At 43.6% G+C, this 26,738-nt stretch overlaps 1 protein-coding gene across 7 annotated transcripts in view; it reads right to left on the reverse strand.

The window, feature by feature from the left end:
- The window catches only part of LOC140728164 (receptor tyrosine-protein kinase erbB-4-like), a 943,636-nt gene that overhangs the window by 696,802 nt on the left and 220,096 nt on the right, over positions 1-26,738 (reverse strand). The window lies entirely within an intron of this gene.

Consider the following 26,738-nt stretch of genomic DNA (forward strand, 5'->3'; position numbering starts at 1 on the left):
GACTGCACAGGAAATAGTGCAGAGGAGGTGCACTGTGGCTTTGCCTGGGACGAAGTGTTTCACTTAAGAGGAGAGACAGGGTTTCTTTAAGTTGGAGCAGAGGAGGCTGATGGAGATGTACAAAATTATGAGGGGTATAGACAGGGTACACAGCCAGATTCTTCCTTTAGCAGAGTTGTTAACAACCAGAGAGGGTAGGGGTCAGAAATTTAGATTGGACCTGAAGAAGATTTTTGTTTCATTCGGAGCAGTTGGAGTATGGAATGAACTGGTTGAGAAGATAGTGGAGGCAGAAACTCTCACAGCTTTTAATGGAGATTTTAGACAACCACTTGAAATGTCATGGTGATGACTGGCTCGGGTGAGGTGGACTGAAGGGCTTATTTCATATTTCCATCCTGCAGCTCAGTGCGAGTAGGCACGATATAAAAGCAAGCCTTCTCTCTTTCTCCCTCACTGCGCTGTCAACACCGTTCATTTCTCCACGCAAGGCATTTTAAACCAATTTGGAGGACCATCATCGGAACGATGTTGAGGTCCAGATGCTGGTGTCCTGTGTAAGAACATTCCGAGACTGATCCCTCCCAGTGGCGAATCTTGGTCAGAGCAAGGATTTACAGCAAGTCAATAATATCAAATATTAAAAAGAAAAGATAAAGAGGCCAAGGAGAGAAGAAACGTTAGGATATTTAAAATGCTGATTTGCAATTTATTGGACATACACAAACCAGGATGGAAGTGAGCCCAAGCCCACAGATCAGGTAGGTTTCTGTGATGATGCACAAGGGATAATGCATTCTCCTATCAGGATGGGAAGGTTACACTCATGCACAATGTATAATCTGCTGCTTTAATAAAATCCACCTAAGCCCACTTAGTGTACAACTGAAAGCTGATCAAGTGACCGAGTGGAGTTCTTAGCATTACAAAGGGGTGCAGTTGGACAGATGTAGGGAAAGTATAATCAGCATGTGTCCAAAAACCCTAATCAAATTCTGCAGAACACCACAGAAAAAAACATCCTATCAAGATACACCACAGCTTGATATGGCAACAGCTCTGCCCAGGACAGCGAGGAACTGCACAAAAGCTAATGAGTGCCACCCAGCCTCTCTTTCAAAATAGCCTCCCCTCCCCTCCCCTCTGTCTACACCTCCAACTGCATTGAGAAAGCAGGCAACATAAACAAGCATCCCTCCCACCCTGCTCCTCCCCTCTCACTTTCCCCTTCTCCCATCTGGCAGAAGATGCAAAAGCTTGAAAGCATGTTGCCACCGAGCTCAAGGACATCTTCTACCCTGCTGGTATAGGACTCTGAAACGTGAAAGATGAACTCTCGATCTGTCAGCCTACCTCAATGTGGCCCATGCACGTTATATGTCTACTTGCACCGCGCTTGTTCTGCAACCGCAACATTACATTTTGTATTCCGTTTTCTTCTTACTAGCTCACTGTATGGTATGATGGAACGCAGGAAAGTTTTTCCACTATCATCGCAGTACACATGCTATTAAACCAATGCCAGTAGCTTATACAGTGCCAGCTGGACACAGCCCCAAGTCGGAGTCTGGAAACCGCTAACAGGTAGCCGAAACAGGTAGAAACGCGGATTATTTTCTCATTAGCGGAAACCTTCGCTAAGTGAAGCAGGAAGAAATACAAAACTGTACTATTTCCTGTGTCCTGGCAACATCTTCAACTGCTCTCCCAAAATGTAAATTACTCAGATCTACGACCCAAAACCCATTCACACAGTTTACACGCTTTCCCACTGACCATACGGGTTTCCTCCGGGTGTGCCTGTTCCCTCCCACATTCCAGTACCTATGGTCAGGGTTAACGTTAGTGAGCCGTTCAGCAGGATCCTCGCTGGCTTAATTTGATGCAAAACAATGCATTTCTCCGTTTGTTTTGAGGTACATGTGACAAATAAAGTCAATCTTTTGAAGCTAATCGATTATCTCCAGTGATCTGATCGTTCTTTTAAAACATATCAGAAATTTTGGCCACAAGGATTGAACGCAGGACAACTCAGTCGAACTTCCAACTGGTTTTCTGACCGGATGCCTGACAGCAGACGTGAGACAATTCCCATCACTGGATTCCAGATACTCATTTTCAACTGTTTGCTTCAGCGCCTGCTGCTGGATCAGTCTGTTTTCCAGGGCCGCATCACCTTGGTCCCCATTATTGAAGCGGAAACGTACGGCACAGGAAAGAAAACTGGCGAAGGGATCAGCTCGTCTGTCACGGGGCAGTTTGCGCTGATGTAGAATGTGAAGAACAAATGTCCAACATGCAAAGAATTCAGCAGAGTGCAAAAATAGTCACAACTTATGCACGCACTTAATAAAACCAATTCTGGCTTTATCAATGTACAAATGTTCTCTTCCGACTTAATTCCCCAACATTATGAAATACACCTACTTTATACACATTGTGTATAATTTATGATTCATTTATGTTAAATAACTTTTTTTTATTGCTCCTGTGCGTATAAATACTTGTGCACTTGACAATAACCTTCCTGTTTGCATCGGAGCTGGCCAATTCAGCCTCAGTTTTCAGATTCGGATTAATTTATTGTCCTTGCACATGGAGCTGACATGGCAAACAGTATGCATGGTAATAACAAATACGCCAATAAATACAGAGATGAGCGCAAAGCAGCAGAATGGTGCAAGGAGTCGTCGTGAAAACTGGGGTGCTGGAAGAAGGAATGTATATATATATATATATATAGGCATCTGTTAGTCTCGTGAGACCATGAATTTGCGCCTTGGAAGAAGGAATGCAGGAGTGATAATAAAAGAATGGGGCAGGGATTGGCATCGGGAAGGGATGTGAAAGAGGTGAATGATTCAGAAGTCTGATAGCTGTGGGGAAGCTGAGTTCGGATATTCGTGATGTCAAACTCTCCTCATTAGTATAATCTGGTGTATTGAACAGGGATGCTGTTAGGAACACACAATACAGCATAACCTCCTCACTGCCCGCTTTGGCCACGCTCTATCCGAGATACTCTCTTTATTCTACATCACACTACCCCTACCTTCTCTGTAGCTACAAATAAAACTCGAGTCTTTCCCAGTTCTGATGAAGGCCTTCAGATCTAAAACATTACTGTCGCGCTCTCCACAGATGCCGTTTGACCTGCTCAGTGCTTCCCTCGCTTTCTCTTTTAATTTCAGATGTTTGATCCAAAATTAGTTGAGGTAACAAAAGTACGTCAGCACTTGCTCGTGGGATCCGTTAGAAGAGACTGGGGCATAAAACGACATTAAAAACAGAAAATACCGGAGACATTCTGTGGGTCAGGAAGGGGCCTTGGAGAACGAGAAAACAGAGTTGATATCTCGAGTTGGAGACCCTTCAGCGGAACTGGGAACGGGAGATGGAAAATGTAACAGTACTGTTTCAGAGAAGGTGGTGGTGGTTGCTGGGTGGGATTATATATTGGTGGGTGGGTTCACGGAGCTGTTACTGGACTATTGACCTTTGTTATCTATGTTACGTGGGGCTAATCGCAGTCCGGAGCCACTGCCCAGAAGGTCAGGCTGTGCTAATCGAGACAGAAAAACTGAACCAATCTCACAGATGGATGCCTTGCAGCTGAAATTGGCAGCTCTGATACAGAGAGAGCCAGGCGCCTGAAGGCTGTAGAGGATGAAGAAGCAGTCTTATTCCTCATACTCGCATTGGGACTATCACATATTCACATACTTATTTAGATGAGGTTTACTTTTGATGAGATATTCAGCTCCAGTCAGAATGTGTTGATTAGATTATGCAATGTTTACACACATTTACAAACCACACTGAGTCACAGCATTAGATACTAGCACGCAGTTAATGACTGTCAAATGTTGTGATACTGGGCCACGTTTAGAAAATGTCTCACGCTTGGGTGCAACTCAGTTTTTCACTGCTTTACATGTTTACCCTGACCCTTCACAATATATTTCATGGATCGGCTACATGTCAAGATTCAACATGACAAAGTCGAGAAAGACTGCAACATGATCCAAAGCAACATGCACAAAACGCTGGAGGATCTCAGCAGGCCAGGCAGCATCTTTGGAAGAGAATGCAGTGGGCGTTTCGGGCTGAGATCCTTCATCAGCATTCCACTATCCAGGCTGGCATCTCCACTGACCTGCCTGAGCAGATACAAAGAAGGGAAGAAGACAACCTTAACCTTGAGCTTTTCTTTCCTTTGCTTCCTCTGACTAAAGCCTCTCTTTGCTGAAGCCTTGAAAAGCTAAAGGCTCAAGATCACCTCTCTGACTATGTCCACTCAGACTAGGATCACCCTTCAATCTCCTGTGTGCTATGGAATAAAGCCCTGGACTGCCCAACCTCTCCTTTGACTTCCTGTCCAATGTCTTTTCCAAAACAGAGCAACTAAGATGGTACACAATGCTCACAGTGCAGTCACACTGGCGCCTTGTATAACCACAGCATAACATCCCTCCTTCTGTACTCAACGTTCTGATTGATCTTGCCCAGTGTGCCAGACGCCTTCTTCACCACCCTTCTTTCACCAAACTATGATGCTGCTCTCGATGAACAATGTTATAGTACTCCTGAGTCCCTCAGTTACCGTTCACTGTGTAAGTATTACCATGCCAGCAGAGCTATTCTTTGTAGGCGAACTATGTCCATATATTATGATAGTGGGTGTGTTCAGATATAGCTCATCTTCCAGGTGCTTTGGAGGTGTGTTTATCTCGTTCTTTAAACGGCCCTTGTTTAGCTTGTGAATACAATTTCCCTCCCAGCCAGGGTTCAGGCTGTGTGACTCCTGCCCTGTTTGGAATGAGGTGATCTCAGAATCAGTGGCAAGAGCCTTGGCTCCACAGACTGACCAGCAAGAGCCAGCATTAGATGTGCAGCTGAAGTGAAACGTTTTCCTAAACAGCCCCTTGGAATCGAGGATGATTAGTTTCTGCTCGGTTGTGAGGGTTTCAAGGTGGTTGAAGGGGCTAAACTCTTCCATAGTTGGGACACAATAAGACTGATGTATGATTTCTATGTGGTATTGAGGACCTCGGTACCCTCCTGAATATTTCTTCTTCTCCTTACAGATGGGCTAGAGGATCCCCAGGAGTCAGTGGGGACGTTGCATCTTTTCAAGGAAGCCTTGGGATTTTGCTGTAAAACACCTGCCCATTACACCCAACTGTGAGTTCCTTGGACCTCAACCATGGCCTGGAAGAGGATACTAACGCTGGTGAATTTGGAGGTTTTTATTGGGATACAGCATTGCTGATCTCTCTCCAATGCCTGGAAGTACCTGCTGTAGGTAATCAGTGTCGGAATAGCTCAATCCCCTAAAGTCAAAGGTTATATCACAGTCTCAGGAAGAGCTTTTCACAAACTTAGGATGTCCCAAACACACTGCAGCCAATAAAGTTCATTTGATGTAATCATTGCTACATTATAAAAAATGCATCAATTAATATGCACACAGCCAGCTTCAAGCAAGAGCAATGGGATAATAACTAGATCACCTAATTCAATGACATTGATTGAGGGAATAATGTCGGCCAGGACCCTGGGGAGAACACACCTGTTCTCTTTCAGTCATCTCAGGTGTGCGCTTTCTTCCATCAACACGAGAAAGCAATGGGAACACAATGATTCAACTCCAAGGCCAGCATATCTGACTGCATAGAGTGCCAGTCCGGACTGTAGCAGGGCCCAGATCCACAGACTTCAGACTCAGAGACTACTGAGCCATGGTTGTCCCATAGCCAGACCAGGAAGCTGGGTGGGAGAAGGAAGGAGAAATTAAAATGACCCCTTCAAATGTCCGCTTCTCATTCAGCAGTGATCACTGCAGTTTACTGAGAGGCACAGGAGACAGCAACGGTACACAGCCGAGTTTCAAAACCACGAGTTCGCCTCATGCACTTCACAGCCAAATCCAGCAGGTTTTCAGAAATAATGGAGGAGCTAAATGCAAGACACTGTTTTTTTTCAAAGCGAAGACAGATGCAGCATAAATTGATAGGCAGAGTCCGAGGATTCGCGACACAGACAGGCCTTGTCTCGGCCAACTCGCGCTTTGATAATGGCACATGTTGTTAGCACACCGCCACCTCTCCGGCAAGATCTGGCGCATTATCTTTCATTAAATTGCTCTGCAGGATACAGTCCCTGCTTTTAGTTAGACTTGATCTGTGCATTCAATAACATTCCAGCAGCGAGCTGGCTAATGGCATGCAAAGGTACCTAACTTATTCTATCATTTATGAATCATTTTGCAGAGTGAACAGGGCATTGCATGAATTTGTCTATGCTAATGAATTCACTGTATAATTTAACCTTTGACAGCCGAATTAATTTTGCCTCTTGCGAAGTGGCAGACAGATGTCTTCCATCCTGTATCAATTCTAAGTACGCTGAATGAAATTACTAACAGGAGTACTGTGGTCGTAGGTTACCCTCAGAGGACAGGCCCCAACATACGGCATTTCCATTCCAGCATTTATCTTCCGTTAAGCCTATTCCATGATTCTATGACAATGGCTAAAATCTGCCACTCAATGATAGTAGGCGTGATAAATGGTCTGCAACTGAACACATAAAAAACATTTGGACTCAGAATATTTTTATTCGGTGGGGGGGGGGGGAGGTGCTGATTTTGCCATTCATCTAACCATATCTTGTGCTGGGGCCTGGTTATTTCTCCCAATGGTTCACATATATTCCCCAGAGGTTCCTGAGGAGGAAAGCAACATCTCCCCCCCCCCTCCCCAGTTTTATTATATCTGGAGGATCACTGTTAAGTTTCCTCACTGCCTGCTCCTCTCTATTTGCCTTTGAGGTAGTGGTCATGATCCGTCTTCCTCATCCTGCACCCTTTCCCGCTCTTCAGGTCGTCCCATCCCTGCGAGAAGAGAACAACAGGACTGCGGCCCAGTGAAGATGGACAAAGGGCAGTGTAGTTCTATGACGAGATGGCAGTGTTCCCTTGTGTTTGTTACCCATACCCTTCTAGGTGGTTTTGGAGATGCCACGTAGAAGCATCCCTGCCCATCTTTCCTGCCTCAGTCCAAAGTGGCTAAAACTGGTCCTCACTGCTTGCGAAGTTCTGCAAAGCACAGAACTTGTCTCCAGCGCTGAACCGCAAACAGTAACTCATCCCACACAAAGCATTTGAAGGCTTTTTGCGAGATGTGATATAGTGCTCTATAAATGCAAGTCTTTCTCTCCAATGCTATTATCTTCTGCCCGAGGAAACTTGAGTTGCTAGATGTGCGAAACTGAATTACAGTATGTAATGCATGTGTATAAATAACACTGTGTGTTTTACAAGTACATTTTTTTTTTCCAGATAGAAATGCTCACACAAAATGCCCGGGACTGCATTATTTTACTTTGCAATGACTGTTTCCCTCTTCACAAAATCAATAACTATTCTCATTCCTCTGCCACGTGCTATAAATAAACAGGTCCCATTTAACAAATGCCTGAGCAGGTTTATCCAAAGTCAGCATAAGTAGACTCCTACCACCACAACTTGCTTACATGCAGACCTTTAGTGGACAAACCAATGTTTCTACGCTCTTCACCTGCATGTGTTTGAGGTTCAATCACATGAAGGCATATGAAGAGATTATACGAAGCTTGGACAAAGATCTTGGTATCTTTATGGAGTTAAGGAAGGAAGGGAGGGACGTTCAGATCTCAGGGCCCAGGCATGGCCACCTGCGATGAAATGATGGCTTTCAGGTTAGTCACCTTGCCACCATCTCCCTGTCTGAAAAATTACGCAGGTGGGTGAATGGTGGGGCTGTGACTACCTACGATGCAGCTGCAACAAAGATTGGATGCAAAGGAATTGTGTTTCGGACTGTAGCTCCCAGCTGGCATTATTAGCCATCTAATTCCATGCATGAGTAGCAGGTAAACAGAAGGTGCTCTTCTTCTTTGCCAGGCCCAGCTGCTTCCAGGGAGCCCTCCCTCCACATCATTCCCTTTCCTGGACTTTCTCCTCTTCATTCCTCTGTGCTGGGGAATTAGAAAATGATGCTCTGAGGGAGAATGGTGAGCCGGGGAGGTCCCAGTGGTTATAAGCTGGTTGGCTTCCTACAATTCCCTTTACAACGCCACAAATCGAAATATGAACACAGGCAGTGTAGCAGTTAGCGGGTGATTCATGTGGTGATTCCCAAGAGGGCTGGACAGACAGACACTAGCAAAGTAGCAGCAGCTATTTATACGATTCTTACATTTACAGTAAATGTCTTTTGTGTCCATGGACTACTTGAAGAGGCTCTATCTGCTGGCAGGCTGCGACTGGGAATTCATGAATTATAATCAGCAAAAACAGCATTCTCTTTCATACTGTTTGGTTCTTAAAGGATCCACACATCACTTTAAAAAGCATCTAGCATCAACCCAGGAAAGCTTCCACTCCATGCTTTTCAACGAGGCCCTCATTGTGAATGGCCACATGGCAATTTTCAGGCAGGATCCATGCTCCTTGAGTTCTGCTTTACTGGACAGTGATCTCCATTTGGTAGGTATATGTTGGGATGAGGACTTCCACCATCCCTGAGCCCTGGCTGGCTGTGTTCATCGTCCCCATGCGCAAAGACCTGAGCATTATCATCCACTGACCCTGTGTCACAGTTGTCTTTCAAGTAAAATACTCCTTCTCTCCCGTCAAATAGACATAAAAGATGTTGCGAGCAGCACACACAAAATGCTGGAGGAACTCAGCAAGCCAGGCATCCTCCTCCAGTATTTTGTGTGTGTGTTGCTCGGATTTCCAGCATCTGCAGATTTTCTCTTGTTTGTGATAAGAGATGTTGCAGCTGCTTCGGGTGCCTGGTGCTGGACTCCTGACGAAGCCTGGCTGTGATTAGGGGCGAAATAGTCAAGTGTGGGGTGCTCAGATGGAGGGAGAATGAAGAGCAGGACCCTAAGCAGTACTGATGTACAGAAGGATCTTGGGGTCAAAGTCAACTGCTCACTGACAGTGGCAACACAAGTAGACAGGGCGGTAAAGAAGGCATATGGCCTGCTTGCATGCATTGGTAGTCAGAAAGCCATGTTGCAGCTGTATAAAACTTTGGTTGAGCCACAGGTGGAGTGCAGTGTGCAGTTCTGGCTGCCCTAATACAGGGAGGATGTGGGGGCTTTGAAGCGGTTTCAAAAGAGGCTTACACAGATGCAGCCTGAATTAGAGGATATGAGCTATCAGGATGGTTGGAGAATCTTAGATTGTTTTCTCTGGCGTGTCGGAGACTGAGGGGAGACTTCATGCACTTTGTTCCCAGAATTGAAATATCACATACTGGAAGGTACAGATTTAAGGTGAGAGGGGTGATTCTTAAAGGGAATTTTGGGGCAAGGTTTCTACTCACAGGCTAATAAGTGCCTGGAATGTACTGCCAGCGTTACAAGTGGAAGCAGATAAGATAGTGGCATTCAATACGCAGGCAGTGTAGGGACATAGATCATTTACTGTCAGATGGGATAAATTAAAACCATAAGACCATAAGAGATGGGAGCAGAACTAGGTCATTTGGTCCATTGAGTCTGCTCCGCCATTCCATCATGGCTGATCCATTTTCCCTCTCAACCCCATTCTCCTGCCTTCTCTTTATAACCTTTCACACCCTGACTAACCAAGAACCTATCAACCTCTGCCTTAAATACATCCAACGCCCTGGCCTCCACAGACACCCATGGCAATGAATTCCACAGATTCACCAAATTCTTCCTCATCTCCATTCTAAATGGACATTCATCTATTCTGAAACTGAGCCCTCTGGTCTTAGACACCCGCACTATAGGAAACATCTTCCACCATTTACGCCTTTCAATATTCAATAGGTTTCAGAGATCCCCCTCATTTTTTCTAAATTCAACAAGTACAAGCCCATAGATAGACGGCCCAAAACTGCTCCCAGTTCCCCAAGTGAGGCCTCGCCAGTGCCTTATAAAGCCTCAGCATTACATCCTTGCTTTTATATTCTAGTCCTCTCAAAATGAATACTAGCATTACATTTGCCTTCCTCACCGCCAACCCAGCCTGCAAGTTAACTTTCAGGAAATCCTGCACAGATTTTTGAAATTTCTACCCATTTAGAAAATAGTCTACAGTTTTCTTCCTTTTACTGAAGTGCATGACCATATGCCACCTCTTTGCCCATTCTCCTAATACGTCTAAGTCCTTCTGTAGCCTCCCTGCATCCTCAACACTATCTTCCCCCTCCACCTATCTTTGTATCGTCGGCAAACTTGGCCACAAAGCCATCAATTCTATCATCCAAATCACTGACATATAATGTAAAAGAAGCGGTCCCAACACTGACCCCTGGGGAACACCACCAGTCACCAGCAACCAACCAGAAAAGACTCCCTTTATTCCCACTCTTTGTCTCCTGCTAATCAGCCAATCCTCTATCCATGCTATTATCTTTCCTGGACTCTTATTTTATTAAGCAGCCTCATGTGCAGCACTTTGTCAAACACCTTTTGAAAATCTAAGATTACAACAGCCACTGATTCTCCTTTGTCTATACTGCTTGTTATTTCATCAAATAATTCCAAGCGTTTTGCCAGGCAAGATTTTCCCTTAAGGAAACCATGCTGATTTCGTCCTATTTTATCATATGCCTCCAAAATCTCCATCAGCACAGGTGCACCACAAGGCTGTGTGCTCAGCCCCTGCTCCACTCGCTTTACACTTATGACTGTGAGGCTAAGCACAGCTCCAATGCCAGATACATGTTTGCTGATAACACTACTGCCATTGGCCAAATCAAAGATGGTGACAAATCAGCATACAGAAGGGAGAGTGAAAATCTGGCTGAATGATGCCACACAACAACTTCACACTCAATGTCAGTAAGACCAAGGAAATGATTATTGATTTCTGGAGGAGGAAACAGAGGTCTATGAGCCAGTCCATACCAGGGGATCAGAGATGGAGAGGGTCAGCAATTTTAAATTCCTCAGTGTTATCATTTCAGAGGAACAGTCCTGGGCCGAGCACATTAGTGCAATTTCAAAGAAAGTACACTGTGCCTCTACTTCCTTAGGAGTTTGCGAAGATTCGGCATCTAAACCTGAGACAAACTTCTGAAGATATACGGTGCAGTGTATATTGCCTGCCAGAATCACAGCCTGGTATGGAAACACAAATGACCTTGAGTGGAAAATCCTTCAAAAAGTAGTGGAAGCCCTCTCAACCTTTGAGCACATCTACATGGAGTGTTGTCATAGAGAAGCACTGTTCATCATCAGGTAACACCACCACCCAGGATATGCTTTCTTCTCATTGCTGCCATCAGGAAGAAGGTACAGGAGCCTAAAGATTCATGGTATCAGGTTCAGGAACAGTTACTACCCCTCAACCTCCTGAACCGGAGGTGATAACGTCACAGAACTTCACCATCAACATTACTGAACTGTTCCCATAACCTAGGGATTCCTTTTCAAGGACTCTTCATCTCATGTTCTCGATATTTATTGCTTATTTATTTTTTTTTTTTCTCAGCTTAAGCTGGTAAAACCTGAGGTACAGACAAAGTCAAACACATGAATTTGTTAATTGCTCAGAACTTTCGGAGTATTCTCGTGGTATTTAGCATTGCAGCTTTCTGAGGATTTACATAGATATTACTCTATAGCCCTAATCACTTAGTGCTATTGTGTAGTGCCTCTAGGATGAGACCAATTGTAGATATTACTATTGGGACAATGTCCACTTTGTTCATGCTCCAAAGTCCTTCAATTTCCTCTATTAATTCAGCATATTTCTGTTTTTCACTTATTGATTTCTGTAAGTTATATGTGTTTGGAAAGGCTATATCCATTAAATAAATAGTTCTTGATTGTTTATCATGTATTATTATATCCAGACAGATGTTATGGATTGTCCTATCTGTAATAACTGATGAGTCATAATATAATTTGTGATATTCTGACTCTAAAACTGGATCAGGATTGTATTTATAGTAAGGTGTGATTTTGTTTATGGGTTTGTATCTTAAAGCAAGATTTTGATGAATGATGTCTGCCGTGTGTTTATGCCTGTGTAAGCAATCAGATTGAGTTAAACTGCTACAGGATCCTGTAATGTGTTGGACTGTTTCTGGTTTTTCTTGGCATTTTCTACATTTATCATCTTGAATTTGACGGTCTCTTATTATGTAGTTTGATATTTTTGTGTATTAACCACTTGGTCCTGCGTTGCTATTTCTGGGAACTCTCAGCCAGGCGTTTGACACTTCCTTGGCGACATCTAGTCAGCTCATATCGTGGGGATGTCTTCCATAGAGGGCCATGCTCTTCCATGGGTTAACTTTTCCTTCAGTACTGATAATGTCTTCATTTTTCTGGGTTGTGGTCTCATTTAAGTTTAGTGATGTGTACTTCTTATCAGAATTGCATATGCTCACGTGGAGTGCTGATTCTGTTTTTGTTGATGAAAGTAAATCCTTAGTAGTTTTATCTGACTGTTGTGTAGATTTTTAATGTCTGTATTTCCTCTTCCCCCTTCTCTTCTAGGTATTATTTTTTCTTTCTTATACTTACACAGCTTGTTTTTTGCACACTGGTGTTTGCCTTTTGGTGCATTTTTTCATTTATTCTATTATTGATACCATTTATTGAGTCTACCTGCAAGAAAATGAATCTCAGGGTTGTATATGGTGACATATATGTATTTTGATAATAAATTTACTTTGAATTTTCAAGTACCCTGAGACTTAACAATTGACCCCGACATTTTCCCAAGTACTGACGTCAGGCTAACTGGCCTCCAAGTTCCTTTTTTCCTGCATTCTCCCCTTCTAGAAGGCTGGAGTGACATTTGCAGATTTGGAATCATGCTGGGTACAGACATTGTGGGCTGAAGGGCCTGTAGCTGGTGCTGTACTCTGTAAATGCGGGAGACACTGGCTGTAAGAGGGCGCTGATGTTGGTTTTTGTATGCTTCCAGTGAATTTGGTGGATTCAGCAGACAACTGTGTAAGAACACGCTTTCAGGTCCCTGCTGTAGCTTGCATCTCAAGTGACTTAGATAAAACTTAATTACTTCATTGTTCAGTAACTGCTTCTATCTAATTAAATATGAGAGTTTTTTGTGTATCTAATTGTTACACGTCCACCTGAATTACTTAACAAGCAGTCGGGGCCTCATTTGCAGAAAGTACTATTGACAATGCAGCACTCCATCTGTTTTCTGTTGGAGGACAGCATGGAACATAGAACAGTACAGCACGGGGACAGGCCCTTCGGTCCACGATGTTGTACCAAACTAATTAAGCTAGTAATTAAATGCCTAACTAAACGAATCCCTTCTGTTTTCACAATGTCCATATGACTCCCATCTCTGCACATTTATATACCTACCTAAGAGCCTCCTAAATGCCTCTGTTGTATTTGCCACCTCCACCAACCCTAGCAGTTCCTTCCAGACAGCCATTTCTCTGTGTAAAGAAATTTGCCCCCGCAACTCCTTTGAACTTACTCTCCGGTCACCGTAAGTACATGTAATCTGATATTGAACATTTAAACCCTGGGAAAAATATACTGTTTACTCTATCTATAACTCTCACAGTCCCTGGAGAGAAATAAAAAATCTAGTCTGTCCAACCTCTCCTTTTCACACAATCTCTCTAATCCAGTCAGCATCCTCTTCTGAATCCTCTCCTAAGCCTCACATCCTTCCTTTAATGGGAAGACCAGAACTGAATGCAAGATGCACTCCATGAGCAGCCCAACCACAGTATCATAAACTTCCAACATCTTTTGTTAAAAAAGAATGCTTCATTGCACCCCTTGACATTAAATGAGACATTTGGATAGGAAAGATTTAGAGCAGAGGTTCCTACTTGCTTAATGGTATTAGTCCATGGCACAACAAAAGGCTGGGAACCCCTGGTTCAGAGGGACATAGGTCAAACACAGGCAAACAGGACTAGCTTTGAAGGGAATCTTGATCAGCACGAACTAGGTAGGCTGAAGGGTCTACTTTCTTCCACAGGGCTGCAGTTGATGATCTGTCACCCTCTACTGAAGTCTACCCTGGTAATGAGCTGCCACTGGCTCCGAAATGTATTACACTGAAGTCGGGGGTATGATAACCAGCCCCACACTACTGACATTCTCTGTCCCAGTCAGTCTCACCAGCCTTTCTCTCTCTATGCCAGCCGATCTACTGAGTCTCTGCGTTTCTGTCCCAGCCCGTTCTACTAATGTGCATTTCCTTTCTCCAGCCCATTCCACCAGGGCCCGTCTCTTCACCCCACCAGTGTCCATCATCCTGCCAATATCCATTTCTCCATTCCACACCACCCCACCAGTGTCCATCTCTGAGCCACATCATCCCGCCAATATCCCTCTCTCTGTCCCACATCATTCCACGTATCCATCTCTTTATCCGGTACCATCCCACCAGTCTGCCTCTCTGTCCCGCACGAACCCACTAATATCCATCTCTTTGTCCTGCACCATCCCACCAGTCTCTAGCCCACTTTATTCCATCAGTATCCATCCTGTATGTCCAAGTTCCACATTCCAGCCCATCCCAGCAACATCCATGTTCTCCATCCTAGCTGCAGAACATTGGGAGAATGTTGAAGTTCCCTCTCACAACCTCCCCCACCTCCAGTCCTGGCACTGAGGTGACAGAACCCCTGACAGCTAAATTTGACAGGCCACCTAGTGAACAGCAACGTCAGCCTTCACATCTCAGCAAGATGTCCACCCTGTGTTTGTGTCTTTAACCAGTCTCTCGGCTGCTTGTCGGGTAACAGGCTACTTCATTCTATCAGATATGGGAGGTGGGGGCGGGGTTTGGAGAATGAAAAATAATCTGAGCTTTGACCAGGAATTTGTTAGATTCAAAGTTCATATTTTATGGTTAAGTGTTCTCGTCTCTTTTTTGGAAAGAAATCGATACATTTGCTGATGAAATGGCAGTTTAAAGAATATCCAATGTGACTGGAAGTTAACGGTAATAAAAAAACCTGACAAATGTTTTGTACCTTTCACTGGTTGATAAAATGAAGAACGAAAAGGATTAAATGAAAAACACTAGCATTTTTCACTGTGCAATGGTCAGTAACTGCTCTCCTGAGTGCTATATGCAAGGACAATCCTGATATCTTACTGTCAGTAAAGAGCTTTACAACCTACAATAACCTGAATTCAGGGAACTGTATTGAGTTATCCACAATCAGAAGGGGAAAAGATTGCCCAGACATGGCTGATGCTTTTATTTCTGACATTAAAGTCATAAACCTAAACGTGTGTCATTATCAATCAAGTCAGTCATGTTCAAAATAAAACTCTTCCCTCAAAATTCAATGTTCAACACAGGTGCACTTACATGCTTCTTAATGTTAGTTTGTGTCTTTCCTAATATACAAGTACAGCAACACTTCAGCAATAATTAATCCATTGTCAGCTCCAGTTGCAATTCAATAGGAGCTAATAACTGCAGATTTCAGTCTTTGGAACTTTCTAAAATCCATTTTCAGCCTTATAAGAGTTAGTATGGTACAAAAGAGGCCAATGTCCTCCTTCCATTTAAACTGAATGGCTATCAAACCTGGTCCAAACCATCAAAGTCCTGGTAAGTCTACCTCAGTGCAGGAACACTCCAGATATTTAGGATAAATGATAGCGAGATGTTTGAAACCTTGACTTGGTCTAGAGTTAGTTGTGTGAACCCTGACCTTCTCTATGTAAACCTTGGCTGGGTTTACAGTAGGGGCCCTGACCTTTCATCAGTAAACTCCCACCTGGTGCTGATGACCTGTGACCTTGACCTAGTGCTGGATTACCTCACCTGAAGTTGGTTACTTGATGGTTGGCATGGACTCAGTGAATTGAATGGTCAATTTCTGTCCTGTTTGTCTCTACGACTCTATCGTACATGGTAGAAGATTGACATGGATAGGAACACATGCATACACATTCCGTAAGGCAGGACAGGCTGGGATAAGGATACTTTCCTCTGCTGGAAAGAGCACAGACTGAGAGAATGGGAAGTTCTGCTGGGATTGATGAGATCAAAGTTGGTATACTGGTCACCAAGATGGAAAAAGGATGTGATGGTTTTACAGGGAGGTCAGCAGAGACAGACAAGGATATTGTCAGAACTAGAGAGCTTTAGCTATAAAGAAAGCAGTTACTGTAGATTCCGGATTATAAGCCGCTACTTTTTTCCCACGCTTTGAACAGCTTTGAACACTGCGGCCTTTACTACGGTGCGGCTAATGCATGGTTTTTTTTCATGCCGCCAAAAACATTTTGCCTCGTAACAGTAGACCAATAAAATTGATGAGTAGTTCACAGAGGTCCAATGAAATTGTACGATAAATCAAGCGCACTTTCACAATTAAATTATTGTAAATCAGTCATTTGTACTCACCCTCATCAACATGGAAAACACTCGAAGAAAAGCATTGTGCTGCCTTTATGGCAGTTATTTAGTTTATAATATTTTCGCTTAGTAATTCATTTGTTAGTATTTTCTAGTTAAAGTTAGAAGTGTTTTAAGTATATTTGTTTTCTGTACTACATCCCGGGATGCTATGACGTCACATCCGGTTTCGCCGCGTCTTGTGGGGAAAATACCGGTTTGCGATAAACGGAAAGGAGGGGGCGAGCGCATTAGACCCGCGCGAGAACGCTGCAAAGCATATGATGCAGCTTTTAAGTTAAAGGCGATCAATAACTTTTCCTGGTAGGCTGCAGTATATATTTTTTTACCAGTCGTTAGGAGATATTGGAATGTTGTTCGTGCACTGTTCAGTAAAAAAGTATACGCAACGTAATTTGTGTGTTACCGATACGTATGTATATTTAAAAGTAGCCGTGTTACAGGCACGGTTCGAAAAAAAGCATTTGCAATATGTATTTGTTTATGTTACCATACGGATTTAATTAAAAGTTAAAAAATCCTCACGTGTAATATCTTTCTGTGTAAATATCTCATATTACAACGTGGGACACCTGTGGCTTAAAATCCGGTGCGGCTTGTACAAGTACAAAATTGATTTTCTTTCTAAAATTAGAGCCTGCGGCTTTTAATCAGGTGCGCTCTGTAGTCCGGAATCTACGGTATTTTAGGCTGGAACTTCTGTCTCCTTACAGTGGAAGGCTGGCTGGAGATCCAGCAAAGATTCACAAAATTCAGAGGAGCCTAGAAAGAGTCTACAGGAAGGCTTGGCTTCCCCTCACAGAGGTTATTCTGAGTTACTGCAGAGAATCTCATGACCTTTGCAAATAGATCTCTGATGTACTGTTCTTATCCTCAGAAAACATTGCAAATTGCTGTGCATCAAAAAACCGAACAAGTGCAAATAGGATGAGATTAGTTAGGCAATTTGGGCAAGTTAAGCTGACAGGCCTGATTCCGCACTGTAAAGCTCTAAATTTCTAAGATTATTTCACATAAAGGTGTTATTACCCTCTTGAGTGCCTCAAGGGTCAGAGTGGCGGTGTAGATGGAACAAAGGAGGCTTTTGAGCCTTGACAGGAGAGAGGCATTGAGCTACAGAGGGGAATGAACCTAGGGCCAGGTGGGCTATTGGGATGTTCTCACTCTCCCCTTGTCTTCAGCAACAACACACTACCTTCTCAGGAGATTAAGAAGGTTCGGTTTTCTCACCAAACACTAATGAGCATCTACAGGTGTTCAGTTGAAAGTAATCTGACTGATCACATCATGGCTTCATACAGCAAGTGTGCAGGAATGTAAGAAGCTGCAGAGGATAGCAGACTCGGCCCAATTCCTCACAGGCATATCCCTCCCCATCATCAGTAATATCCACATGAGGCGCTACCTCGAGATGGCAACATCAAAGATCTCAACCATCCGGGCCATGCCATCTTCTTGTAGCTACCATTGGGGAGGAGGTACAGAAGCCTTAAATCCCACAACACCAGGTGAATCAACCTCCACAACCCTAAACTCAACCTTAATACAACAACACTATGAACACTTTACACTAAAATGGACTGTTTTTATTCTGTTCTAATTGTGTTCTTTCTTGTAAAAGTTGTGTATAATTTGGGTGTAATTTATGCACTTTCTTGTTAATGCAGTTTATATGATGCTATGTGCCTGTGATGTTTCAGCATGTGCATACATGACAATCAACTCAGCTTTGACTTTGACCAATAGATGCTGGTTCTAATTCATTTTCTTCAAAGATGATAATGAACAAATACTGCTCCCCATCACACCACCCCCACAGTCCTTCACCAACCCACGCTCCCAACCGCTGTGGGGAGAAGGGAAAAGCCATTGACAATGTAGTAGTAGATTTGGGAACAATTAAACAGAACCTGTGGTGAGAAGTCTGAGTGGTACAAAGAGAGAGATGGTTGATCGAATAAACCAATAAGAGGCCCAGCTTTTGAGAATTAGTTGGCCATAAAGGACTGCAAGCTGCTGATTGCATTTCACAGTGTTTTCAAAACATTAAAATGTCAAGTGGTATCAAACAAAACTCCAATGTAATGTCAATGTTCACAGTTTGCCACTTATGTAAACTGCTCTAACCCCCTCCATTGTTTTAGAGGTTTAAGTGACTTTATGGGTCAGTGTGCTTCCATTCTGTTGTTGCAGTAATTACAGTTCTTTTTTGCAAACCCAATGCAAACTTTTGCTGAATGTCTTCAGTAAGCACTAAGCAGCTTTGCATTTCAATTCTGCTTCATCGCTCACTGCTTTGTTAATTTAATATTCCTCCTTAATCTCAAAGGAAGAGTTTTGAAAAGTGGTGCTGCCTCACACGGACTCTCTACCTTTGAGCTGCAACCCACCCCCCGCTTCTGTGACAGGCTAACCTTCCCGAAGATCATCTGTAAGTACCAGACAAAGGACGGTTTCTCAGTCCTCGCATACAATAACTTCCATTAAACGGGAAACTCCAATGTAAACTCCCATGGCCCACTGGCATGTCGACACCAACTGCAAACTGAGTTGGTGCAAAGTCGTCACCATGGAAATGGCTTTTTTTTAGGAGTACGTGTGCTGGCTTTGGCCCATCAAAGAAGCACGTCTGCCATTACTGGCACTAATTAGTCCAACACCGCAACATGGGGAGGGGTTGGTTAAGCTTTATCACACAGCTAAATGAAAATATGACCACCAAGGCTTCCTCTGAGTGATAGCTCTGGCCTGCATACCACTAGTGTTGATTAATTTAATGGTGTAAGCGATTTTCTGACAGACTGATATTCCAATTTAACACTTGGATGAAAATTAGACAAATTGGTTTTCTGCCTCAGGCCAAACCAGCAGCAAGGAGAAAATCAGGGCTATTGTTAATCATAAACACAAGAAATTCTGCAGATGCTGGAAATCCACACCAGCACACACAACATGCTGGAGGAACTCAGCAGATCAGGTAGCATCTATGGAGAGGAATATAGAGTCGATGCTTCAGGCCCTTCATCAGTCATTAGGAGTCCTGGAGAAGGTAAGTTCCTCTCTGCCTCTCCTCATGCTAGCATGACACTGCAGCATCCAAAGATACTATCCTGAGGAATGGCCGCTTAAGCATATATATCGCACTATAGTGTGTCTGAAGATATGGAGCCACGTCCTCTTCATTAAAACCGTCAGCCAATTTGTGGACCTTGGTGTACCCCAGAAAGAGCCTTAGGATAAATAGTCAATTTCTATTCATAGTGTTAATTGAAGAATAATTGTGCAGATGATGGGGAAAATAATGTTGTGGTATCTGGTGGACTAGTTTAATTTTAGCTGGTAGATGATTGCCACTTTAAAATCTCATTGAAACAGCATGGCAATTGTCTCAGTTCACGGTGGTCATAGAATATAGAACAGTACAGCATAGGAACAGGCCATTCAGCCCATAATGTTCTGCCACACCAAGTAAGTTAGTAGTTATTAGTAATGGATAGGCAATAAGTGTCACAGAGATGCCCCCATTTTCTATTGGAGTAAGTACCAAGAGTTTTTACTGGCCACACTGTGCCTTACAATTTGCACTGGACTCTCCTCCACTCACTGCATATTCTGGAGATATTGATCCTTATTTCATTGCAAAATGTTGCTGTAATTTCTGTTCCCTCCACTCTCGAAATAGACTGAAGACTGACTTTGGTTCAGAGCACAACGCATCCGGCTCTGCGTCACTCACCCTGCCCCACCAACTCACTGGCTCAGTGTTGTGGTCAGCAATTACTTCATTCACTCAACGTCAAAGCTGAGTTATTGTCATATGCACAAGAGCGCGCAAGCAAGGTGCAACTAAACCTTTACTAGCAGCGGCATTGCAGGCACGTAGCATCAGATAAGCAGGAAACATGAATTAAATTATACACAACTTTTACAAGGAGGAACACAACTGCAAGATTGTAATTACGACAAAACTACACAAAGTCCATTTTAGTACAAAATGATCAAAGTGGTCATGGTGTTGCTATACTAACGTAGTGATTAGTTTTTTGCTGGTTGGTTCCAGAAGCAAATAGTTGAATAGTTGAACTTGGTGGTGTGGGACTTCAGGTTTCTGTAGCTCTTGCCAATGGTAGGTGTGAGAAGATGGCGTGGGCCAGACGGTGGGGATCTTTGATGATAGGTGCTGTCTTCTTGAGGCAACACCTTCAGTGGTACTACTGATAGTGGGAATGGATGTGCCCATGAGGTATTGGGCTGAATCTAATCAACGCCCGGGAACATTACTGACAAGGCCTCCATTTGTTGCCTATCCTTAACTGGCACTTGATTGGTTTACCATTTTGCAGTGGAGTTCTGTCGTCACATAGGAGTCCAGATTCCGAGGCAGATTTTTCTCCCCTGAAGGATACTTGATCTGAGAACTGTTTTTAGTTCCTTCTGTAAACTCTTTTCCACAATGTTCTGAACAAAAATAAATATTTTAGAACACCTTTAGCCCTTACTTGCAGTTGCATTACTAAGTGGCAGTGCATGGAAACCTAATTCGTAATTACAAATAACTGAAAGTGAATGCTGGTACTTGTTGATGTCTGCACATTATTCAATAGCAAACCCCCTCTCCTGTTTATACGTTGAAATCCTATCATAGAATGAGGCTGCCTGTGTCCTACCTAATATTTCCTCACATTAGCACAGCGGACTTAAACAATGATCATATTCCATGGTGCTACAGCGGGGCACACTCGTAGTGTGCAACACAAGAGTCTCGTTACAACTGATGCCCAGTCACTCTACATATTCCTAACTTCCTGTTGAACTGGATGTTCAGCTCAACAATCCTACAGCACAAGGAAACTGGGTTTTAGATAATCAAAGGAACAAGTCACAAATTCTTTTGAATGTAAGGTAGAGAGTTTGATAACAGAATCGCTGAACAGGGCCGCAGTGGGGAAGGACAACAGTATAAGATTCTTCCACTACTGAAGAGGGAGGGGCTCGGTTGTGTGACGAAGATTGATTATTGTAATGGTGTACCATCCCCAGGGGATGCAACATTCTTCTTGGTTTTAAGGAATGTATTAAAGTAATCCTTATAGCATTGACTATGAATGTAAGAATGGAAACGTATGGCACAGTTTATTCCTGTAAATATCTTCATATTATGAATCATGTTTATTTTGATTAGAAAATTGCTGAGAAGCGTGGATTGCTGACTCTTTCCACATCAAACAAGTCAGAGCTGCTCTGACTGGAGTCTGCCACCACTTGACACCAACACACCACTTAAAAATGACAAAGCTGCTGGGGAGTGGCATCGAAAAACATAATTAATCCTCCTGAAGGACTAGTCTAACACTCACCTAAGCAGGTTGAATAAGGAAACGAAAGGTCACTGTGCTGCCACGAAGCCAGAGAACGACTGAGTGTTCTGTTCTGTGGTGCTGTCATGAATTGAACAAGCAAGTACAACAAAGTGACCACGGGAAATAACTCGCAACGGACATCCTTGAAGCGAATACATCGCAATCGGTTTAGTTAAAAGTTGCTCTTTCTGAACCACACCCCCTTTTAAAGGAGATGTTGCAAATAGATTTTCTTCTTGTTTTGATTGGATAATTTCCTGGCCATGCACTGAATCATGCTTCCTCAGCTCCCCAGCCCACCCTCAGAGCTGCCTTGGCAGATTCGAGTATTGTACATCAACAAGCCAAATCCTTTACAATATGTTATTGCTGCCTTACTAGATGGCAACAGATTCGGCATCAGTGAAAGAAATGGTGATGCACCAAGTCTGAGAATCCAGGAATGATGGAGGTACATGCTATGTTGTCAGTGCACCATTCAGTTGTGAGCTCACTCTACAGTTTATACATAGAAATCGTGCTGTACACTATGAATACCTAAATGATATTTTCCCTGTAAACCTCGCAGATCTACAGGACCACAATGTTCTGAAATTTGCAAACTCTCCAAGACCTGTTGACTATCATCTTTCGATCAGAAGAGGGAGCTCTTTCATTGGCAGACTAATGGCAGCCACTGCAACGTCTTATCATTAGCTCGAGAAGCAAGCACGCAATAATAAAACATATTACCATCAACAGACTTGATTCTTGATAATTTTTTGAAAATACTTAGCAAGGCAGGCAGCGTCCGTAGAGGGAGAACCATCATCAGAGCTGGGAAATGTTGGAAATTGACTAGGTTTTAGGTTTCAAAAATGGGGCAAAAAGGATGGTACCAACATAGGGATTGTCTATGATAGGGCAATCACCAGGATAAGAAGCATAACATAAGTGGTGATGGAGCCAGCTGAGAGGGGAAGACCTATCTATTGTAGTTGACTTTTCTGGAGGAGGTATATATCACAGGAGGTGAACGGAAACAGAAAGGAGAGAGGGAGAGATAGACAGATAGAAAGATGAAACTGTGAGACCAAAGCACTGTAGCCACTTGGAATTTGAAATTAAGTACGTCTGATAGCCTTTGTTAGACTGGCCAGTTTGGACTCAAACTGGGAAGGCTGGTTATCTGAAATTTTGAAATTCATTGTTGAGCTCATTGTTTTTTAAAGTGCAAAAGTAAAGTCAAATCAAGTTTATTGTCGTGAACGTAAGTACGGTGAGATAGAGGGACAAAGAAAAACTTGCTAGTGACAACAGCGCAGATAAGTAGATGCAGACAACAGAGCATAATTATACATTACTTGGACAAGTCAGTAAAGAAAAGCATTGTACAAGAACAAGATATCAATGCAAAATGCACAACTAGAAACAAGTCTGAAGTCATTCAAGAGGTGGTTCATAGTGTTCCATAACTGAGGAATGATTAGGAAGGAGCCAAATGTTTTGGTTCTACCTGATCCTGGAGACAGTGAGGCAAAAAAACCTTCCCTTACACTTTATACAGTATATGATAGTAAACACCACTGTTCTTTCAAAGCAACACCACAGTCATAAAGAGGCTGTAAGCTTCATGACTCTTAAGTTCAAAACCACCAAAGCCACAAATACTCCAATGGGCACGAAGTAGATTTTCTCTGCTTTAACATTAATTTGGTGCTCATCATTCTTAGTTCTGGAAGACTTAGATAAAATCAAGAATGGAACAAGAATCGCACAGAAGCCATTGATGCCCATGTCAGCAATTTATTGGGTTGGAAACGTCTGGTCAATTTTGACCCTTTAAGTTTTTGATGCTAGACCTTTGGCAATGTTAATGGCACTAACTGAGCAGCCATCTCTCTCTGACTGGGCTTGGAAAGTGCTCATCAATTGTGTTAGCTGCCACTTACCAGGTCAAGCCGAGTCTTGCTCCTTCAGAGCCTGAGGAGTCACAAATGCAGAGAACATTGTGTAAAGCCACTGACCATCCCCACCTCTGATAGATGGGGCGAGGACACCGCCCAAGGAATCCCTGCAGTGATGCACTGGGACTGGAATGATTGCCTCCCAACATCCTCAAGCATCTTCCTTTGATGACAGCCACTGGGGACTTTTTTATTCATAGTGCACATAGAACATGGAACAGTACAGCACAGGAACAGGCCCTTTGGTTCATGACGTCTGCATTAAACACACTGCCAAATTAAACTAATTATTTCTGCCTGTACATGATCCCTCACCCTCCGCTCCCTGCAATATTCATGTGCCTCACTGTTGTATCTGCTTCCACCAGCACTCTCCACTCTCGGTGTAAAGATCTTGCCCTACACATCTCCTTTAAACTTTCCCCGTCCACCTTAAATGCATGCCATCCAGTACTTGACACTTGAACCCCAAGGGTAAAGCTGCTGAGGGGGCTTTGCACATTCTCTCTGTAGCTGGTTGTGTTTCCCCTGGGTCATCCAGTTTCCACCCACATTCCAAAGACGTACAGGATAAAGTGAACCGGCAGCATGGTAGTGTAGTAGTTAGCGCCTCACTTTACAGTACCAGTGATTACCAACTGGGGTTCAATTCACACTGCTGCTTGTAAGGGATTTGTACATTATCCCCGCGACCACGTGGTTTTCCACTGGGTGCCCTGGTTTCCACCCACATTCCAAAGACGTTAGGGTCAGCAAGCTGTGGGCTTGCTACGTTGGCGCCAGAAGTGTGGCCACATTTGCAGGCAATCAAATCCTCGCCGATTTGATTTGGCGCAAACATCAGATTTCACTGTCTGCCTTGATGTTTCAATGTACACGTGACAAATAAAGCTAATCTTAGCTTAACTGCTGCTGTAAATTGTCCCCTGGGTTAAAGAAGAATTCAGATCTGGGGGAGGTCGATGGGGATATGGGAAAAATAAAATGGGATCAGTGAAAGCATATGCAAGATGATCAGCATAGACTTGGTGGTTTGAAAGGCTGTGTGGCTTATTATAGCATAGAATGAGGCTATTCAGCCCATGGATCCCAGCAGAGCAATCTAGCCCATTCTATAATCCTCCTAATTTTCCCTATAGGGTCATAGATCCTACTGATGATAGCAGCAAGGTAGCATTGTGGTTAGCATGATGCTTTACAGGGTTTAATTCCCACCGCTGACTTTCAGGGGTTGTACGTTTTCCCTATGACCACGTGGGTTTCCTCTGGGTGCTCTGGTTTCCTCCCACACTCTAAAGACATATGGTTAGGGTTAGTAGGTTCTGGGCAAGCTATGTTGGCGCCAGAAGAGTGGCAATACTTGCAGGCTGCCTCAACCCTCAGAGTGTGTTGGTCGTTGAAGAAAACATCACATTTCACTGCATGTTTCGATGTACCTGAGACAGATAAAGCTAACTTAATCTAAATAGCAATAGGTATTGTTGGGATTCAGTCTGCTTTGAAAACAGGGACTTATCAAGTTGGCACTGTGATAAGGTGGACATAGTACTCCCCCACCCCGTATTCACATGGGGGGGGGGGGAATCAGAGCTGAAGGTCATAAATGCGAGACAGTCAACAACAAATCCCAGGAATTTCCAGCGGGGAATTCTTTACATCTAAATGTGGAACTTGCCACAGTATATATACACAGTAGTGGTTGAGGCATATAGTATGCAAGTGTAATTCAAGAGGCTGAAAGAACGTGGAATATGCTCTGCTGTAAATTCTACATAAAGGTCCTACTCAAGCCCGTAAAGTATGTTTTTATATAAATACACCGTGTTCACAGCAAATACTTCATCCTGCTTTTTTTTAACAGAGTTCCCAATTAGCCTCTTGAAAGCAATTAAAAATAAACGGGTTAGAGCTCCCATTCAAACAGTGAACCCATGGAACACAGAAAGGCAAAGTATCACTGTATATTCTTGGCTACAGAGATCTGAATTTTAAATGGTTATGATGTCAGCACAGAATTCCAGCTAATAACTGCATTTAAGTCAAGCCTTGAGGATCTTTATTTGAACCATGTTATGGTACAAGCGTTCCCCGGTATCACGGTCCTTTTTGGTACAAATACCTATATCCGTTCAAGTGCTGAGAAAGCCCAGGTATCCTATGCGTGGAGTTTGCATGCACTGTCAGTGGCCATGTGCTTTCCTCTGGGTGCTCTGGTTTTTCCCCACATCCCAAAAGGAGTGTAGGGTAGTGGGTTATCTGGCTTATGTAAATTGTTCTGCGTGTGTAGGGGAGTGAGGAATTAGCAGGAAATGTGAGGGAAACAAACAGTTAATTAACGCAGGATTAACGGGAATGGGTGGTTGATGCCTGGCACAGACTTGGTGGGCTGAAGGGCCTGTTTCTATGCTGTATGGCTCAAAACTTACGTGAATGAGGTTTAAGCAACACGTACAACACGCTGGAGGAACTCAGCAGGCCGGGCAGCATCTGTGGAAACAAGCAGTCAATGTTTTGGGCCGAGACCCTTCGTCAGGACTGAAGAGAGAGGGGGCAGGGGCCCCATAAAGAAGGTGGGGGGAGGGTGGAAGGTGCCAGGTGAAAAACCAATCAGATGAACGATCAAGGGGTGGGGGAGGGGAAGCAGGGAGGGGATAGGCAGGAAAGGTGAAGGAATGTAAGGGGAAAGCACTATGTGAAGTAGAAGAAGGCAGAATCATGAAAGAGGTGATAGGCAACTGGAAGAGGAAGCAGAGTGAAACTGGGATGGGGAAGGGAGAGGGAGGGAGTTACCAGAAGTTGGAGAATTCGATGTTCATGCCATTTGCCTCCTCTTCCAGCTGCTTATCACCTCTCTTATGATTCTGCCGTCTTCTACTACCCATAGTGCTTTCCCCTTAGATTCCTTCTTCACCTTTCCTGCCTATCCCCTCCCTGCTTCCCCTCCCCCCCTTAATCTTTCCTCTGAATGGTTTTTCACCTGGCACCTTCCACCCTCCTCCCACCTTATTTATG

This window comes from Hemitrygon akajei, chromosome 5, assembly GCF_048418815.1.
Source record: "Hemitrygon akajei chromosome 5, sHemAka1.3, whole genome shotgun sequence".
In the NCBI taxonomy this organism is placed as follows: domain Eukaryota; kingdom Metazoa; phylum Chordata; class Chondrichthyes; order Myliobatiformes; family Dasyatidae; genus Hemitrygon; species Hemitrygon akajei.